Source organism: Dermacentor andersoni, chromosome 8 (genome assembly GCF_023375885.2).
Source record: "Dermacentor andersoni chromosome 8, qqDerAnde1_hic_scaffold, whole genome shotgun sequence".
Classification (NCBI taxonomy): domain Eukaryota; kingdom Metazoa; phylum Arthropoda; class Arachnida; order Ixodida; family Ixodidae; genus Dermacentor; species Dermacentor andersoni.
Genome location: NC_092821.1, coordinates 129,824,957 through 129,843,435, shown reverse-complemented (window position 1 = coordinate 129,843,435; position 18,479 = coordinate 129,824,957). Strand labels below are relative to the sequence as shown.

The following is an 18,479-nucleotide window of genomic DNA, read 5'->3' as shown; positions in this document are numbered from 1 at the left end:
CCAGTGCGTTCTTGCAGTGCAGTGAGAATGCATACAGTTTTTTCGTATCGCCAGACATCTAGCTTGCAAGACCGTCTGAGAGCCCCAGGAAGCCCAAGCAGAGAAAAGTAAGTAGGAGGCAGCGATAGGTGACCTTCTTTTAAAAACACGCAAGAACTGGGCAGCGGCCGGTACCTGCGGTTGATGAGAACAGTTCAGTGGGCTGGCCTTATAAGGCACGTTTATTTTCATAAAAGCCGGTAAAAGCAGTCTATTCGACCTCACGGCCCAATTTGCGAAGTTCATTATGAACTTCTTTTAACATGATCTCGGCAACGGTAATGCAATGAGACATCGCGATTGTTTAGTAATGCCGCGGAGCGCGCGCCTCCGAGCAGCCCGGTTGCGCGCAGCGCGGCGTGGTTTCGCGAGAAATGTAAACAAGAGAGGCGAGCTGGCCCGATAGGCGGGCCAACGTCACGAGCAACGCCAACTTCCGGCTTCACTTTAGCTTCACAAAGAGTGACGTCAGGGCCTCTCATAAGTTTCCTTCCTCCATGCCGACGGCAGCAAAGGGCGGTGATGGCGTATGCGACGTCACCACTCCCCCGGTTGGGTAGAAAAGAAATTATGGGGTTTTACGTGCGAAAACCACTTTCTGATTATGAGGCACGCCGTAATGGAGGACTCCGGAAATTTCGACCACCTGGGGTTCTTTAACGTGCACCTAAATCTAAGTACACGGGTGTTTTCGCATTTCGCCCCCATCGAAATGCGGCCGCCGCGGCCGGGATTCGATCCCGCGACCTCGTGCTCAGCAGCCCAACACCATAGCCACTGAGCAACCACGGCGGGTCGGTTGGGTAGCGGGTGATTTGAATTTCGGAAAAGGTATTCGGACCCTTTAGGCGCAATTTTCTCGTACACTATGTATTTTCGTGGCAATACACAAGCGTTGCGAGGTTTCTGGAATGGCATTTAAACACTCCACGCAGACCTATTATTTGCCTTTAGTGTCCCTTTAATAAATGGCCATAAAGCTGTGCTACGAATATGGACGCTTGTAATTCAGGTACTCTTTATTCATAATAGAGTCTCTAAGTGAAGGTTTAATTGTATTTCGTCCTAGCTTGCTTCGTTGGCTTGTGGTGACATTTTTTGATGCACCAACTTGTTGGAGAGTACTCGGTGAGACTGCCGTACTATTTACTTGGACGGGGCATACTTCCTTTGGACAACAGGCCGGGTATTTGCCTTTTCCTGCTTCATGCCAGCAGAACCGCCTTGGTGGGTCGGGTTCCGGGCAGCTGAAAATTGAACTCTCTTATATACGTACGGCAACAACAATACGAAATATCAGTAGCGTCGAAAAACAACATGCATATTCTCCACGCGTCAGAGGGCCCGACCTAGAGGGCCAGAAATTATTCTATTATGTTAGTAGAGATGCCAGCACTTGTGCACACAATATTTAACGTTCTCCTGTTAGACATAAAAAATTATTCAGTGAAGAGTATTTGCGGGACCCGACTCTTGGCAGCTCTTTCGTGGATAGGAAACAAAATAACTAACCTGAAGCGATGCAGATATCCGTCTGTATAATTGAACCTGTCTGCGCACACCCACCGCTCGCAAGGCGTATTAAGATAATACGTCGTGCCTTCAACAACGTAGTGTCCATGATAAGTGCAGTCTCCTTGGATAAGAAACAAGAACGCGAAAAGAAATCTTTATTTTGCTGCTTGTGGAACTGTTTATCGCTGGCACGTTACCGTTGCCTAATTGTCGTCATTTTATCATGCAACTCGAACGCCGGCCATTGCTGGATGCACTAAATGAATGACTACAGTGTTCATTGAAAAGGAGCTTTGAACGTTACGACCTATCCGTCATTGTTGTCCATTTTGTGCTTCCCTAGTTACAACTTTTGTCAATGAAGCAAGACGAATGCTATTTTTTTTCAGCGATTGCTCAATTAAAGCACTTGTAAAATGCATAGAGAGTACTAAAACGCATAGAGAGTAATCTGTTGATTGAGGGCACATAAAGGGCTCCACACGTAGTATTTTTCCTACAGTTCCTCACGTCTTGATACTCTTTGACCAGATGGAGAAAGAGAGAAACTCTTCATTGGAAGGCGGATATATTTGTCACCTCACACAGGAACGCTGACATACTCTGCACAGAGCTGGGGAACTGGATTTGAAGATTATGAAGCCGAGTTCAAAACACAAAATAATAAAGAAAACGTTGAGTAAATTTTACTTTCACGGTATGAGATGAGACGATGGGGAAATATTTAGGCCTTTCCATATCATGAGGTGAACCTTGTATGAAGCTTGCCGAGTAAGATGGCCGTTCTACGCGGATCCTACCACAGTGCTCATCCGAAGGCGTTTGTAAAATAAGGGCGTTGAATCAAACCACTGATGTTGTGCTTTTAATCCGATCCTCCTACACTGATCGGGGTCATTTTGAGCAAGATAAAAGACAAAGCCTGCTTTTTCTGCAAACGGTTTTTTACAAAGCTCATCTCGTCCTCAATACAAAGGTACTGATTTATTGCGATGGGTATCCGCAATTATTCGACATAAAATATGCAGGAGTGAAACATAGATTAAAAATTGTTATGCTGTGCTAGATGCCTAGTTGCAGTTTGTATAACAGACCCGGCGCTTTTAGTGCCGGACATAATGGCAACGAAGTGTACATTTCCCTTAAAAAGACCACTAATATTGATACTGCTACCAAGCTTAAGGAAAATATCCAGCACATCCAAACGCTCTAGGCTGTGGCCGTAATTTCAGACAAAGAGTGGTTATGTAACTACAATATGTGAAAATTAGCATGCTGATAAATGAACTTCCTCTTTTCCAATGTACAGACGTGTGCTCCATCCTTCTGCTAGCCAGGGACGCGAGAAAATACTTAGTTACATAGAGAGCCCTCTCTTGGAGGAAGCTGTTCTCGGTCCATGGCCCTAACTGCAACTTCAATGCGGACAACTCGAGCCCTGTTGAAGTTTGTACAAGACATGAAAGTACACGAGTTGTTTTAGTATGGCCACCGTCTAATTTACAAAAGCACTCACCACTTCTCTTATCATCATCATCAATCCCAGCACCTTCACTCCCCTTCCTTCTTCCCCAGTGCAGAGCAGCACACTAGAGCTGACTAGCTCAGGCCGACCCCTCAGTCTTTCCCATCAATAAAATCTATCTACACATCTAAATCAGAACCGGCATTTCGTCTTAGACGTTCGGGATTCTCTAGGCAAATACGGTCCCGCATTGCTTGAGTGTACTTAAAGGCACATGAAGGTACCAACTTCAGACGCAGAGCACGCAAAAAGAATAATAATAAATTAGCGCTATTGTTATACTACTACTTAGTGTAAAGACCACTAATAATCATTAACATGGGAGAATATGCACCTTCACGTAGGTTACCGCACACAAAGCATCGCTATACGCAAGCTGAATACTTGAGACCGGATTTTCGAGCTATTTCTTACGGTAGCAATCATGCCCTCCCAGTGTTCACCAGCACTATCGATGGTTCCGTTTCAGATTGCGCGCGATTCTGCGAAAAAAGGTTTATTTCAATCTAATTACCCCAAACGCCGCGGCTCTGGTCTTTACGCTCAGTTCACAAGGGTGCAGCGTCTCAGTTATTTTTCGCCCCACCAATTGAATCATCTGCCCTGCTGTCGATGGTATTTCGGCTAAGCGCTACGCCTTCTGGCATATTGTTATACTGCAAAATATGATAGTGATGCGACGATCAACAAGAAAGCAGGAGTTCGAGCCCCGCGAGCGGAAACTCGGAAATAAGGGATGCCATCGTTTCTAAATTGGCTGCGAATCTTGTCACAGGTAGCATAACTCAATTCACACAGCACGCAGGCACAATTTTACGTGAGCAATAGAAAAAAAAAAAAAAACGCTGCGCCGCAACCGAAACTGGTCCGGTGGAACAAACAACCGTTGCTCGTGAAAACAACGTTGACGTCAGAATGGGCACGCACTGCAAGAAATAGCGACAGTAACCACCTATTCAGGTGGTTACATTTATGTTTAACTGCGACGAATTCCCGCTCGCACGACACCATGGCTCATATTCACGAAAATTATAGAACAAGAGCGTTGCTCCTATTCTTGCGCTAAGAAATGTTGCACTGCTTTCCCAGGAGCAGGTACGTCGCACGTAGTCGCCCTCAGCCTGAGCAAACCGAGAAATTTTCGGCACAAGCGCCGTCGGGTTTTCGTGACATCACCGACAGATAGAGAAGTGTGGCCAAGAGAATTCCTTCGATGGAGAGCACAGTTGAGAAGTATTCACGATAACAAATGAACAATACACATTGTCAGATACCCAGAACTCTCAGTCATGTCATTTGGCGCACACTATACCAGAGCGCGCAGCCTATAATGCACGGTACTGTTTCACTGAGGTTCATTCAGCTCAAGTTTCCGGCTAACTTGGTTTTATAAGCTATCGCCTTAAAATGGAAATACATGCACGCATAAATATAATGAAAAGGAAAATTACGAAGTCAGCACACTGAAGACAGCCGCTATTATATTGTCTTACAAATATTACTTTCACAGCTGCCAAAGCTTATTTCTCTTCTAATTTGTCGCATTCGGTTACGAGCCATCTCCGTCGCTCTCAATGTGCTGCTTTGTCACGCATCTAAAAAGAAAATTGCTTAGGGATTCTGACAATAAAAAAAAGCTGTTGAACAAACACTACGTACAACTAGAGTAACCACTTCTGCTAAGAATGCCTGCAACGTTAAGTTTTTCATTGTGAAGGCCCCCTGCAAAAGGAAACGCTTCCTTAAGATCGCTTGAGTTGCTTTTAACCATCAGCCGATTTTACATTCACTGGAGGGCGAATGCTTCACCCAGTGACCTCCAATATTATGTGTATGGCACCAGCTGTTATCACCACACGCCAACGAATTCCCTAATTCCATTCTGTAATCCACTGCGCAACCCTACCTTTGGCTCATTGAATCTACTGGGACACCGATCACCTGCCCTACGCCTTACTTGGACTGCTTAACTCAATTTAATCTGCTTAACCTCGCCTCCAATATCGACTACTGCGGTTTACTATCCCCACACCGCCGTCTCGTTAGCGCTGTCTTTTTATCTCTTCATTCCATGGCTGAGTTGCGGGCGTAAGTAGCCACCCGACACCGTCTACAATACTTCAATAAAGCAACGAAGAAATAAAATTCTAACAAATAAGAAAACTGGGTCCTTAATGTTCCTCATTATCATTTTCTGACAACGTACGTGGCGCGCGAATTCATGGCGGTGGACTCTTGGTTGAAGTGAAATCTAAAAACAAAACTACTTGCCAGCATTATTGACGGAAACCTGGACAACACGGCGCTTTTCTTCGGACAACTGAACAAGCTTGACCCACAGAGCCAACAGCACTACAATAGAAAAACGTATGTCGCACATAGTAAATATTTTGCCTTTAGCCAATGAAATGGCCGCGTCATTCCCAGTTGATGGTCTTCGCAATGCCGTGAGCCAGCTAACGGTCATGGAGAACGCGGTCTGGCGGTAAACCGTTTCTGAGATGCTCTGCCTTTAACGCTCATCGGACAATCAACAACTTATTATAAAGTTTTTAAAACGTGGTTTATGGTCGCCACCATAAGGACATAAACCCTTTTCTTTTAACTCGGCCGTCTACTAAAAAACAGGTTCCTAAACTCTTCACAACGGCTAATTTTGACCCACAGCAACCGTATTTCATGGAAGAAGTCAAAAACAAAAGAAACAGGTGGAAATATTCTACAGAAGCAGATAAGAATTCTTAACGATCTTAGTGCAGTATGCTGACTGAGCGGATTAAACCAGTAAATACAAGTAACTCGTCTGTTATACCAGCGTCGAAATGTCTGCTCTCCCACTCGCGAAAGAAGAGCAAGAAAATCGTCTTGGTGTAATTTTACTGAATCAGAAGATATTAAAGCATTTCAAAACAGCTGGATGAGTACCTTTAATGACTTTCATTCCAGAAAGCGAGAAGTGGCTGCCTTCATTTCAGCTGTAGGTGAGAGCTCGCTCATCATTCTTTTAATGCAAGGCACATTTACCGCGCAGCTGGATCTAGCGCGAAGCTCGAAGACATACTGCGCAGTTTTAAGATCCATTAACGAAATCTCCGGACAGAATGTCGAAGATTAGCTTTATACAGGGTGTTTCTGCAAACACTTTCGAAAATCCTTAAATGCTGCCTTTAAAATATTTAAATCTTTAAATCTGATATCTGGCAGATATCCCAATTCTAGTTCATGAGCTGGCCTATACTCGAGGCGGCGGACAATACTTGCACAAGGAATTGAAATCCAAAACCTACTAATTAATGAAATAAATCACTAATTTGGTTTCTAACTAATTACAATATGGTCGATATTGCTATTTACGAATTCCAGTCGTGGAGTTCGCAAGGCGGATCCAGTTGGAACGAATTTTCAAGGTGACACCACTTTCGAGATACAAATTCCTGAACTTTGCGGAGAAATGCATTGGCGTTCCAGTTAATTTGTTGACAAAACGTACTTTCATGCACTGAAGCGCACAAGTACCTGGAACGCCAGTGCATTTCTCCGTAAAGTTCGGCAATTTATATTTCGAAACTGGTGCCATCCTGAGAATTCGCTCCAGTGGATCCGCCTTGCGAAGTCCACTGCTAGAATTTGTAAATTGCAACATGGGTCATAAGATAATTAGATAAAAATTAATTAGTGGATTCTTGCTATATTAGTCGATCTTGCTTTTCAATTTTTTGCGCAAGTAGTGTCCGCCGCTTCGAGTAGACCGGCTCATAAACTAGCACAGGCAACCTTTAAAATGGTTCAAAGCGTTCGCTGCAACACCTTGATATATTTGAAGTGCCCCTCCCTGGGTATGGCCATATCGAGTGGACCAGCGCAATGCTCGCTAACGGTCGTGTATACTAAGTATTACATCCCTATGCACCGAAGAGAGACCTTACATTTCAAACCAAAGACCGTTTGCCCTTCTCCCCGCGCGCGCCACGCTCCCAACCGAAGGGTCGACGTCAATCGCACAAGTGCGCCTACGTACATGGCAGTGCAGTGACGTCCCTCACAGTGACACGTGACTTCAAGAATTATACAAGGGAACATCAGTTATTAGTTTAATTTGTTGCATCAATACACGAATTAAACTTTAAAGACCTATGAAAACATGCAAACAGAATGTCTGCGTGGTTTTGTTTTGCTTCCTATACCGTAGCAAGAGATATGTACTCCCGTTTCGTCTGGTTGTTCCCACGTCATGCATTCGCGGGCACAGAGAACGTAACTATGTCCTTTTATACCATGTTCAAGCGCCGCGATCATGCTCTTTAATTCTCTCGCGTCTGCCTCAGTGCTTGGAATTGTGGGACTTACACCGCTAATCAGGTGTTCTCATGCGGGGCACGCAAAATCGTCTGCTGTGTGAAAGAAGACAAACGCAACCGCTCATGCGCCAGACCGTCACCGGAAGTCCGCCACTCAGCAAAAGCGTGCGAGAGAGGGAGAGAGAGAAAGTAAGTGGGGCCCCTGACGTGTTCATCACGTGATCATCTGGCTCCATCCAGTATGGGAGAACCCAGGGAAGGAATTTCCCTTGCGTAGGCTTCACGGGGTAAGTGTTGGGAGTGTCTATGTTGGCAGTGATGCTCGCCTCCTGAAATCGCGGGTTCGCAGCACTTGAAATATTTCTGTATATGATTTTATTGAACTAATTTGAAAACTTCTTCTCGTAGAACACTCCTTAGAGGTCACGTAAAAACTTCCGGCCCATAACCAAAATTTGCTATGAGGCTTGAAGAGGGGCCTTCTAACGTCATTTCAGTTCTGCCCTGAAAATTATTAATGTGCAGATGCCAGCAGTCCGCGAATAGACAGGGATGTAAGTACATTTGAATATCAGTTGTCCACTTAAACATAGCTTTTTATTTACTTCAGCTTCTATAAAGACGATTTGATGCTTCGGGTACTGGCGTAGCATTTCAACTTTTCAAAGTTGTCGCCAGTTCCAGGTCGAACTCGTAAACGGTTTTATGAAAGTGCCATAGGGGGCATCGAAAATTTATGCTTGACAATTTTCGTCGTGAACGTGAGCCGCGATATTGCCACCATTTTTCAGTTATGTACCTGAACCCCATCAAGGAGATAATAAAGCTTTATCTCTCTCTACAATAGTGATTCGACTACGTACTGAGACACCATTAGGTGGGAATATTACAACATTAGATTCATAGTATAGTGTGGTGAATGATAACACGAGTAAGGACGAGTAAGGTTGAAGAATAGTTTATTGACACGTTTCACCACAACTCTGTTGATCTTGTATCTCATTTTTCGTTGCCTAGATTCACCGCATTCGAAGGTACGGCGTTTCGATGTTAGCCCTCATATTTTCATCGGACCAACCGTCAAAGCGACAGACTCTACGCGGGCAACAACTGGGGAAACGCCGTCCTCTGCCTTTCGTTAGCCTGCAGTGACTTGGTAGTTAGGTCAGGCAACGTGCAACTGCAAACGGAGGTAAAAAATGCATTAGTAGAGCAGCACTTTATTTGAGTGACCACATAATAAATGGAGCTCGAACGGCAGGCTGACATGACAGAAGCTAAAGACTACCTTGATATCTTGGTTCATGTCACTGAATAAGAATTATGCCATCAAGCAGTAAGCCAACGATATCGAGCGACTGCAAACATATATTCGGCATTTCGCTTTTAATTACTTTATCTTACTTCTTTGTTTAGATTTCACTGTCATAGTCCTAGTGGCGTGGATCGTGCTAATTAAATTTTTAATATTGCGGGCAATTACGATACTGCCTGATGCAAAATTTGAGCGCACATGTATACGTGAAAGAGGTATGCCCGCTAATCTTTGGTATTATCATTGTACAGCATTGTACAGCGTCAGCCACGGCAGCGCGTGGCTGACGCGTCGGCACGATTCACAGCAGAAGCCGCAGACGCGCCTCCGTTCATGCAGTGCTTTGTTTCCACATATAGTGTCTGTCAACGCGCTCACCGCACGTCATCGGTGAGCAGACGACGGCGCGCTACTGTGGCGCCATCTCGTAGCGGTCATGGCCGCCGAGCCCATCTTGCGCGGAACTACACTTCTCACGCATTTGTCATTCCCTCCTTCTCCGCTTTCCACCTCGCGGTCTCCTCACTGTCGCCGTGTTTCAGCCCCCGCTGCGCCCTGCGCTCGCTCTTTCATCCTTCGTTGTGCTGGTTCGCTCGGTTACGCCGAGGACGCCGGGGGACGCCAACGCTCAACGCAGGAATGGGCGCCTAGGAGCTGTTCTCTGAGAATCATTTTATAAGGATGTGTATGGTGTGCGTCGGTATCGTTTACGGGGACTCAATGAAGCTTCTTTCTCATTACGCACTTACGGTTGGCTACGACGTTCGCTCTTCACTTTAGTGCCCAAGAAGGCGCAGGCAATGTGTATCTACATTAAGTACCTACTCGAATGAGTAGATACGCTGCAATATTCCTATGCACCAAGATCTGTGGCAGACCGGTACTCTCGAAGAGAGCACCGGTTCCCGTCCCCCTCCCGCATAGAGCCCCCCCCCCCCTTTCTGCCGCAAGGCTTCGCGTATCAAATGCCGAAATAAAGACGTTTAAAGAAAAAGATCTGTGGCACACAGCCAAGCCTCATCTCTATGCATGCATCCTCGGTTATGGAGGCGACCATTTTCGCTTAGCATAGAAATATAGCCAGTACAGGAAGTTCTATCTTTTGAAACCTGGAGGTGGTGGTGATGGTGGTGGTGAATTGTAGCAACAGGCGGGTTTAGCCTGGCGAACAAGGCCGGCAATTGCTCCGCCCGCGCGTCTCGCACAATACCGCTGAAGGGTTTCACCATATGTGCAGCAAACCAGTCTCTCTTAAGAATTCGATGAGGAGACGTGAAGTTTCTTTGCGGGCTATAACTGATCCCTCGGGAAATATAAGGTGTTGCAGGCGCGCATGCAAACCTGGAGGAAACCTGGAGGAGTATCACGCCCTTGCAATACGGAAGAGGGTGCAAACGTGGTATGGATCGCCCGGATCTTCCGCAATGGAAAATGGCGCGGGAAGATTTCCGTATCAAACCAAGGATACTTATGTCGAGCAATTCAACGAAGCAGGGAAAGCTGAAGAATGGTAGAAACAACGCATTCTCGATTTATCAAGCGAAAGTCAAAATGTTTCATGTGATATATTTTATGTAGTTTTAAAGTTGATGACCACGTTTGCCGCTTCTCCGCAAAAATACATAACCTTTGACTGTTGTTAGATATTACAGTTAGAGGGCGACAACCGGGACTAGCGCGTTCAGCGCAGTCGGCTAGCTCGTGTTTACACACTCCTTGGCTGATTCCAACAGCCAGTATGGACGCGTTGTTAATGTTTTCTGGGCAATAAAGTCCCCTTTTTCCGCCCTTCTACTGCGGCGACTCCTTTGTTTCACAACTGTAAAGCGCGGAGGCTGGACAAAAAAAATATTTAAAAAGAAGCTTTCAACATATAAATTAGACAGCTCCCTTTAGAAGTACTCTTCTAACGTCTATACACAGCTTCCGACCCTACTTGAGGTCTTGGAAACATAAAGAATGCTTTTTTCGACATGGCTATCAGCTACTTCGTAACGTCGTCCTAAATGGCCTCACCGCTCTCCATCCAACGTCATTTTTGGGGCTCATTTCACAAATGGACTGAGAAAAAAATTGTGTGAAAAGGTCAGGAGAGTACGGCGCATGCTGAAGTTCAGCTATTCTGTCCATGGCAACAAGTTTTGCGACGCCAAAGGCAGTTTTTTGGCCTCGCAACGTCGGGCGGAGGACTACGTTGCCCAAAGTCTGACATGTAAGAACGTCACTCACGCAGTGGATCACGCATACGTTTCAGCATAGGCACATAACAACAACAAAAGAAAACCCCGCTTATTTCAACGTCTGCATACGTGGGAGAACTCCCGGTGCGCTAGACCTCCGGCACCGACCACGACGATCAACATCGTAGTTGGTTAGAATTCTCCCGGCGGCTTGAGAGACGGTTTATACTGTCCCTGTGTATAGTGTCCCTCACACACGCGCTCAGTGCTTACTCTCTCCCCTTTCCCTCTTTATATTCCCCTTTCCCCCACCCCACTGTAGGGTTGCGAACCGGCTGCTCTTCTGGTTGACCTCCCTGCCTTTCCTGTTCTTGCTTCTTTTTTTTTTTTTTGCTCTCTCTCCCGGCACACCTTACTCGACGTCGCAGACATCGTAGTCTTCCATTAGTTCGTCTCCCTCTTCCTTTGTTGGTCGTAGTGAAAGTAACGCGGTTTTCGGCAGCAGTGCTGTGGATGACCAGAGCATCCGTGTGTGCCCTTCCTGGGCAAATAAGCCCCAAGTAATGCCCACGTGTTCTGATGTACCTCCGTGATGGAGGACAGCACTAGTCCGGCATTCAGATTTGATTCCCTCAAGTCCTCGCTCAAAATTTTGTGACAGATTGTCCTGCCATGTCGAGAGCATGCGTTCATTCTGCTAGGTAAGAGGACGCCCCATGGATTCTGTCGTCTACCACCGTAATCATCAGGAAAGTTGATTTCGTCTGTGTGGCTCCGTTTTCAACGTTCACTAAATATATCGTCCTTATGCCTCGTTCAAGATTGACGTTCGTTTCTCCACGTTCACCAACAATAGAACGTGCCAACATCTCGTGACCAGACATTATGATGATGATGATGATGATGATAATGGTAGTTTCTTATGCATCTCTTTTAATAGTAAACGACGCCCAATAGTCACCACTTGGCCTGCTTGGTCTAATCACAGTTTACTACATCTATTCTAGTCTAGCATATTGGCTATGTCTTCTTTATCTTTTTTTCCCTTTCATTAAAACCTATATCACTGTATTGCACATTTACATATGCTTGCAACGACACTGGTTTTGTTAATACCTTCCTTGCCTTTTTGGCCACGAATACTTTAAACCTCTCTAGCTTAGCTCGGATGCTGACCAGTTAAGGCTCCGATTCACTTTAAATTCCTTCCTTTTGGAAGGTGGACAATGATTTTCTTGCTTGGTGAAAATATTGGTATTCTATTACAATGTGCTCACACCTGTGCAGACATCTGTTTCGGCAGACGCATGCCACGTCCTGTTGACAATATTGGCTCCAATATGATTTTCGCCTGAGGCAGGCAGCTCAGAACTCCAATAGCAAAGCACAGCTTTTTTCCTATATTATAAACATTTTTCCTCCCGATTTTTCGCTTGCCATATTTCTTTACCTCCCTGGACTTTTTCTTTCAACCATTTGTGCTCAATTTATTGTCTTCGTTTCTCTCTCCGTATTTTTGATGTCTCCTTGTTAGTGTTTTTACACTTTCAATTACCCTGTGCCTTGTTGCCAACTTTGTTAACCTATTCCTTCCATCCGTATACGCGCTTTTAAAGCTTAAATATTTGTGCGCTTCACCCAGCCATTTCTTTTCGTTTATGTTTCTGGATCAAAACAAATAATGCTTCACCCTTGTCTGGTATTAGAAAAAAAGGCCTAATGCATGTCATGCTCCGGTGTCTTATCCATTGTTTACTATTGGCTGCTCATAAGTTCTAACCTCAACAAGGTTTCTCATTTTAGGACAAAATGGTATTTGCGAACGATATACTTCCACCATTATTCGTTGCAAATTGCATGTGAAGACAGAAGCGATTTCGACACTTCCAGTGAAATTGATGACTAGTCCGCAAACATGGCGTCAATAGCCGCGATGGTATCTTTAGTTCTTAAGGTATTGTTCACATTTTCAACGGCTATTCCTGTTAGTGGTAATAAAATGGCGACCAAATAAGCGTAACAGGAGAAGTGCGCTGATAGTAGATAAACATACACGGGAAGCGGCAAGTTTATGGACTCGATTGACGGTACAGTTGCTTGGTTATTGTTTTATTAGCTGCGGCGTGTTTTCTTTATAGAAATCTTGGCAAGTATATCTAATTTATTCAGATGACGAGACATTTGTTGAAAGCGTTTGGTTTTGGTTAGACGTTACGAATAAAATTGTCGTGCTCTTTCTACATGCTAATTCAGTAAAAAAAACTCGAGGTACCTACGTTTTACGAACTAGCGTGCCGTGAGTTTCATTTGTCCGGCCCTGGCAGTTCCATTGTTCGCATAGCGCGTGGACGTAGAAATATCTGCGATGGTCAACCATTGTTCTTTGTAGCAGCAGTCACCTTTCGCGGAGAAAAACCAAATAAAACCACACCACACAAACATTTTCTCAATTTACTTCAACACTGTTCTTTTCCAAGAATTACTTACGCTGCCATGCTATTGCCGTACCTTTATGCAAGGGAAACTCCCAGCTTAACGTGCTGAAGATCACCATAACTTCAAGTTTATGCAGGGCTTCATGGACACGAGGTAGCAGAGAGTTTGAGCTTGTCCGTAAACCTACTAGCATTTAATGAATTTACCTTGTTGACAGAACCATGGATATTTTACAACGTTGGTAACGACATATTCTGGCGGTTAGTGGGACCATAGCGTTTAAGCGAGACCGAACCAGGCGCTGTGCCGTGTGGTGATTTGCACTCTGTTCACATTTGTTCCGCCCTTCTATTTTTTTCAAATGGTCGAACATTTGAAAATCTTCTTTACAAAATTCAGACCCTAAATCGAAATTCTGCTTCCAATAGTCACTAGAATTTAACTTTCTCTCTCAAATGCAAGAAATTTCATTAAAATCGGTCCAGGGGTTATCTCAGGAAAACGTTTTTGCGTTTTACATGTATTTGAATAGGCCGAGTCGGAGTTGGGCCCGAGCTAAAGCTTCCTCTTAAAGGCGAAGCGTAAGCGTCCTCCCAATTTTTCCCCCTAGCAACAGCAAGAAATAGTTGTTGAAATGGGCGATCGCATAGTCTCACCTGGAGGCGAGGACAATGCATACGTGTTGTTTTGTCCTTAATACAGATATCGTTTTCTCTCTTTCTTTCTTTTAACACGGTTCGTCCTAAAGGGACGGCATGGAGCCCAAAAAGAGTTTCCTTTTTCACCTAACGAATGGTGGCACAGCATTTAGTCTTCATGAATGACCTCTAGTACTTGGGCAGCTCACTTCACTACGCCCACCAATACCGATGGCTTGGTAACTCCAACAACGTCAAAACGAGTCGTGAACTATTCGAACCAGTAAAGTAATCACCTGAGTAAAAAAAAACGACATCAAAAGCTCCGAAACATGTCAGTTTCAATTTTAAGCTCATCACCATAAATGCACTACATATTCTCTACATCGAAGAGAATGAATTTTCAGGATAGGCACACAAGTAAAACTGCGACAGGTCGTCCTTTGAATATTTATAAAGCAAATTTAAGCACAGCAATGAACTGAGGATAGCGAGGCGGACGGTCAGTAAGGAGGCCAACCGGGTGAGATATAGCTTTTCTTTAGCCCGCATTTAGTAATTCGAAGCATCCCTATAAGTTCTTGAATGTGAGAGGAAATAAATATTGTCTTCTTTCTCTTGAAATGACGGAGTTTTACAGCCTTCCGAACGTACTATATCGCGTACCAATGGCCACCCAGACACAGTCGACAGCATCAAAACGACCTTACAATTAAAGAGGCGTGAAATGACTTACATGAGGATACCTCCTTTGTCTGTAAGTCTCCAAACATTGCGCGTACGCAATGTCTTTCGCAACCATGCGAAAATTGGCTAGAAGTCGGCAATAACCAAAATGTTGCCGTAGTTACCTTCACAAACTTGACTTCACCACGTCTTCAAATACTCGGCGTGATCTCCAGTTCAGCAATGAGCGCATTCTTCAACAGAAAGATTTCACGCGGCTTTTGCAAAGCAAGATGCGCATCCTCTTTAGGATATACTGACCCTCGCGAATGTGGTAGTTAGGTTGCATCTATGATTCACTACCTTTCGGTTGTCTGAAAGCCTGGGCTTGACCTTAACGCATTTGCCTTCTTAGCGGACCAAAACACAGAACATCAAAGCGTGCGCACGCACCATTAACTTAAAACCATTTTTTTTTTCAGCTTTAATCAATGGGAAATAACTCACACATGCGTTGCTCCAAAGCGACTTATTTAACCACTAGTATCACTCATCCACGCTTTTTTGTGCTGTGTGACCTGTCGCTATAAGAAGTTAATGAACCCGTCACTTCCGCTAAGACAGGGAAGCCTCGTGCGTGGGTACCTGGACGCCAGTGTTCCCATGGAAACGTCACACGCTCGTCAAACCAGCACAACCTCGAGCAGGAGCAATAAAGTCTGGCCAGGAAAAAGAAGTACTCCAACAAGAGTGGTGGTTAAGGCTCTGTTAAGGACTGCATATCACTAGATGCTGTGAGACAGTCAAACATTTCTAATCACTCACCGCGCGCATCTACGGGCACAATCTCCGTAATGAACTTTCCGTCGGAAAGACGGTACAGCTGCGGGGTCCAAGCCCACTCAGGACCAGCAATATACAGCAGCCCTCGCAGTTGAAACAGAAACGCGCTTAAACGGTCCACTGCAAGGAAATTTGGGACCGTGTAATGAAAGTCTAGTTGAAGATAATTAGATATAGAGCAACCTTTGTGCCGTAACTGATGTTTGAAATGCGAGTGGTAGCACCACGTAAATACAATAACAAGAACGTTTTCTGATATTGCAACTGAAAAATTACACCCATTACCAGTAGCCAGAAGGGATGCCTGATATAACTCGCGGTACCTCTGCATGACCTGCGAGATTGCACCGCCGCAGCCATGCAATTTCGGCCTCGATACCGTGCGTAGATACAGGCGTAGCGCAAATACCGTGGTCGTCGACGGGCGCCGCGACGAGCCTTCTTTTCGTCGAAACGTTCGTATTAGACCACTTGCTCTGATTGGTCTCAGGGGTTCACCAGGAGGGGCGACGCGCCACCCAGCCCACGCGCCTACCGCCCGCAGCTGCCCGCGGCGTGCCGAAATATCCCCGGACGGGGTGGGCTGGGACTTGTGTCATAGCGACACCATCAGGGGCACAGATCGCCGGGTTAGTCGCAGGTTAAAGGCTGCTAGCAAGAAATCCATAAAATCACCAGCCCTGCCGATTTGCCCACATTGGTTCAGTGGTATATTGTACACTCGTTTATCACAAATTTAGGCAAATCCCCATAGCTCACCATCAGCCTCCTACTCGAGCAACGACCGCTGGCCCTTTGGGTTTGGTCGTCCCAGATTTGTTCAGCGCAGATCACCGCCTATGGAACTCTACTTTGGTGTCACGGTGCTTCACTGCACGCATTCATCACTTCCTCATTTATTCTTTCTATTCCCCTTTCCCTCATCCCCAGTGCAGGGTAGCAAACCGGACGCTCGTCTGGTTGACCTCCCTGCCTTTCCTCTCTTTGCTATCTTTCTCTCTCTAGGCAAAGCGAAAATTCGTTTCAGTTAGCCTCGTAGTTAGCCTCATGGCCCCTCATAGCTAACTATGACGGAGGTCGAACGTCCTCCAACCTACGTGAGCATCAGCGATTGCTCTGGAGCTAGGCTTACGCGTGTGCAAACACTGGACCGACTTCAACCGCGGGACAAGGTTCAACGACTGACGATTGTGCTCGATGCTATAGTTTCGATCTGCGTAGCTCAGGCAGGCGTAGCTCGCCTGTCTGGGCACAAGTTCACCAAATTTAGAGTCAGTCTAGCCTCATAATTTGATCAGCTTTTGGTTATTCCCCGTCAGTACGACATGACAATACGCGGACAAAACGAACCAAACACATGACCTCTCTGTGATTTTTTGTGGTTGCAGGGAACGGAAGCGGATTCGATCGATCTTGTCCATATTTATGGGATCGATATCTTTTGAAGCTTTATATTTTAGTACGCTACGCACATTTAGCAGTTTATTTTATGCAGTGCATAGTCAGTAATTACATAACTTATGGTTGTTGTTAATGCGAGGTGCTTAATTTTCAGACCGCACAGCATCTTTCTTTTATATATATATTCTGGGACGCGTAGCGCAGTTGTAGTTAATGAGCTGGTTTACCCAAAGCGAAACGTATTACTTACTAATATTACTATTACTTAATATGCATTACGTATTATCAAGTAATTAATAAATGTTGATTAATTAAATTATTATTTCAGATGTTTTCGGCACATATTGCAATTTGGGAACTGCACCGGTGAGTTGGCAAGACATATTCCCTCGAACCGAATTTTGAGGATCCCAGGAGCTTCGAAATATGTGCCGTGAAACTTGCTGTAAAAAATACAGTATTGTTCCACTTACCTCTTTACAAACTGCACGTGTTATTAATTGCAGCAGGAAAGTAACTTGAATGCCCATGTTTTTTGTCGCACAATCTGGGTAAAAATATCTCGTAATTGGCGCCATTATGAAAACGCCGTCCGAACTCACCGGCTGCTGTTTGTAAATCACAACATCTGCCGTTACAACTAAATATTACTTAGCGACAATTTGTTATTTCGTCGTATATGCGTTTCGATTCCTTGTGTAGGCAATGCATGCCTGTTTGACTAATCCCGCTCATTGACGGGAAAAATATTTTCTGCCACAGATGATTTTTAAAAGTTCCGTACGGTCAACAAAAAAAGAAAGGCATACACATCCTCATCATCATCATCAGCCTATATTTATGTACGCTGCCAGGATGAAGGCCTTTCCTTGGGATCTCCAATTACCACTGTCTTGCTCTAGCTTGTTCCAACTTTCGCCAAGTTCTCATAACCCAACCTCATAACCCATAACCATCATAAGATCTCATAACCCAACCTACTTTTCAGCCGTCATCGACTGCGCTTCCTTTCTGTTGGCACCAACTCTGTAACTCTAATGATCCACCGGCTATCTGCCCTACGCATAACGTGGCCTTCCCATCTCCATTTTTTTTTTCTATATAGAATATCGGCTATCGCTGTTCTTGCTCTCTCATCCACGCCGCCCTCTTCCTGTTTCTTAACATTACGTCTAATATTTTTCGTTCCTCTTTGCGCGGTCGCTACCATTTCTCGAGCTTTTTCGTTACCTCCATGTTTCCGCTCCGTGTGTTAGCACCGGTAGAATGCAACGATTGTACACTTTTCTTTTCAACGACACTGGTAAGCTCGCCGTACGGATCTGATAATGCCTACCGTATGTACTCCAACGCATATATATTTTTTAGTAATACCATATCATAAACGTACTATCTCCTCAATTTTTGCCTAAATGCACTGTTGTTCTATCTTCTCCTGCCGCTTTTCTCTGAGGCACGTCTTGCAAGGCATTTATAACTGCATCACTGGCTATACAGGGTGTCCCACGGAAAATTAGCCAAACTTTGAATGCATGCAAACGCTACGTAGCTGCACAGAACCAAGGTAATGCTGTTTGCCGTCGCTTGGAGATACTCAATATCTTTTTTTGCATTCCGAGTAAT

At 45.0% G+C, this 18,479-nt stretch overlaps 1 long non-coding RNA gene across 1 annotated transcript; it reads right to left on the bottom strand.

The window, feature by feature from the left end:
* Window positions 1-1,040: 1,040 nt before the first annotated feature.
* Window positions 1,041-5,655, bottom strand: LOC140213009 (uncharacterized). Its single transcript, XR_011889940.1, has 2 exons — window positions 5,351-5,655; window positions 1,041-1,286 (listed from the first exon to the last, which is right to left on the bottom strand). It is a non-coding gene; the product is annotated as an uncharacterized lncRNA (long non-coding RNA).
* Window positions 5,656-18,479: the final 12,824 nt, after the last annotated feature.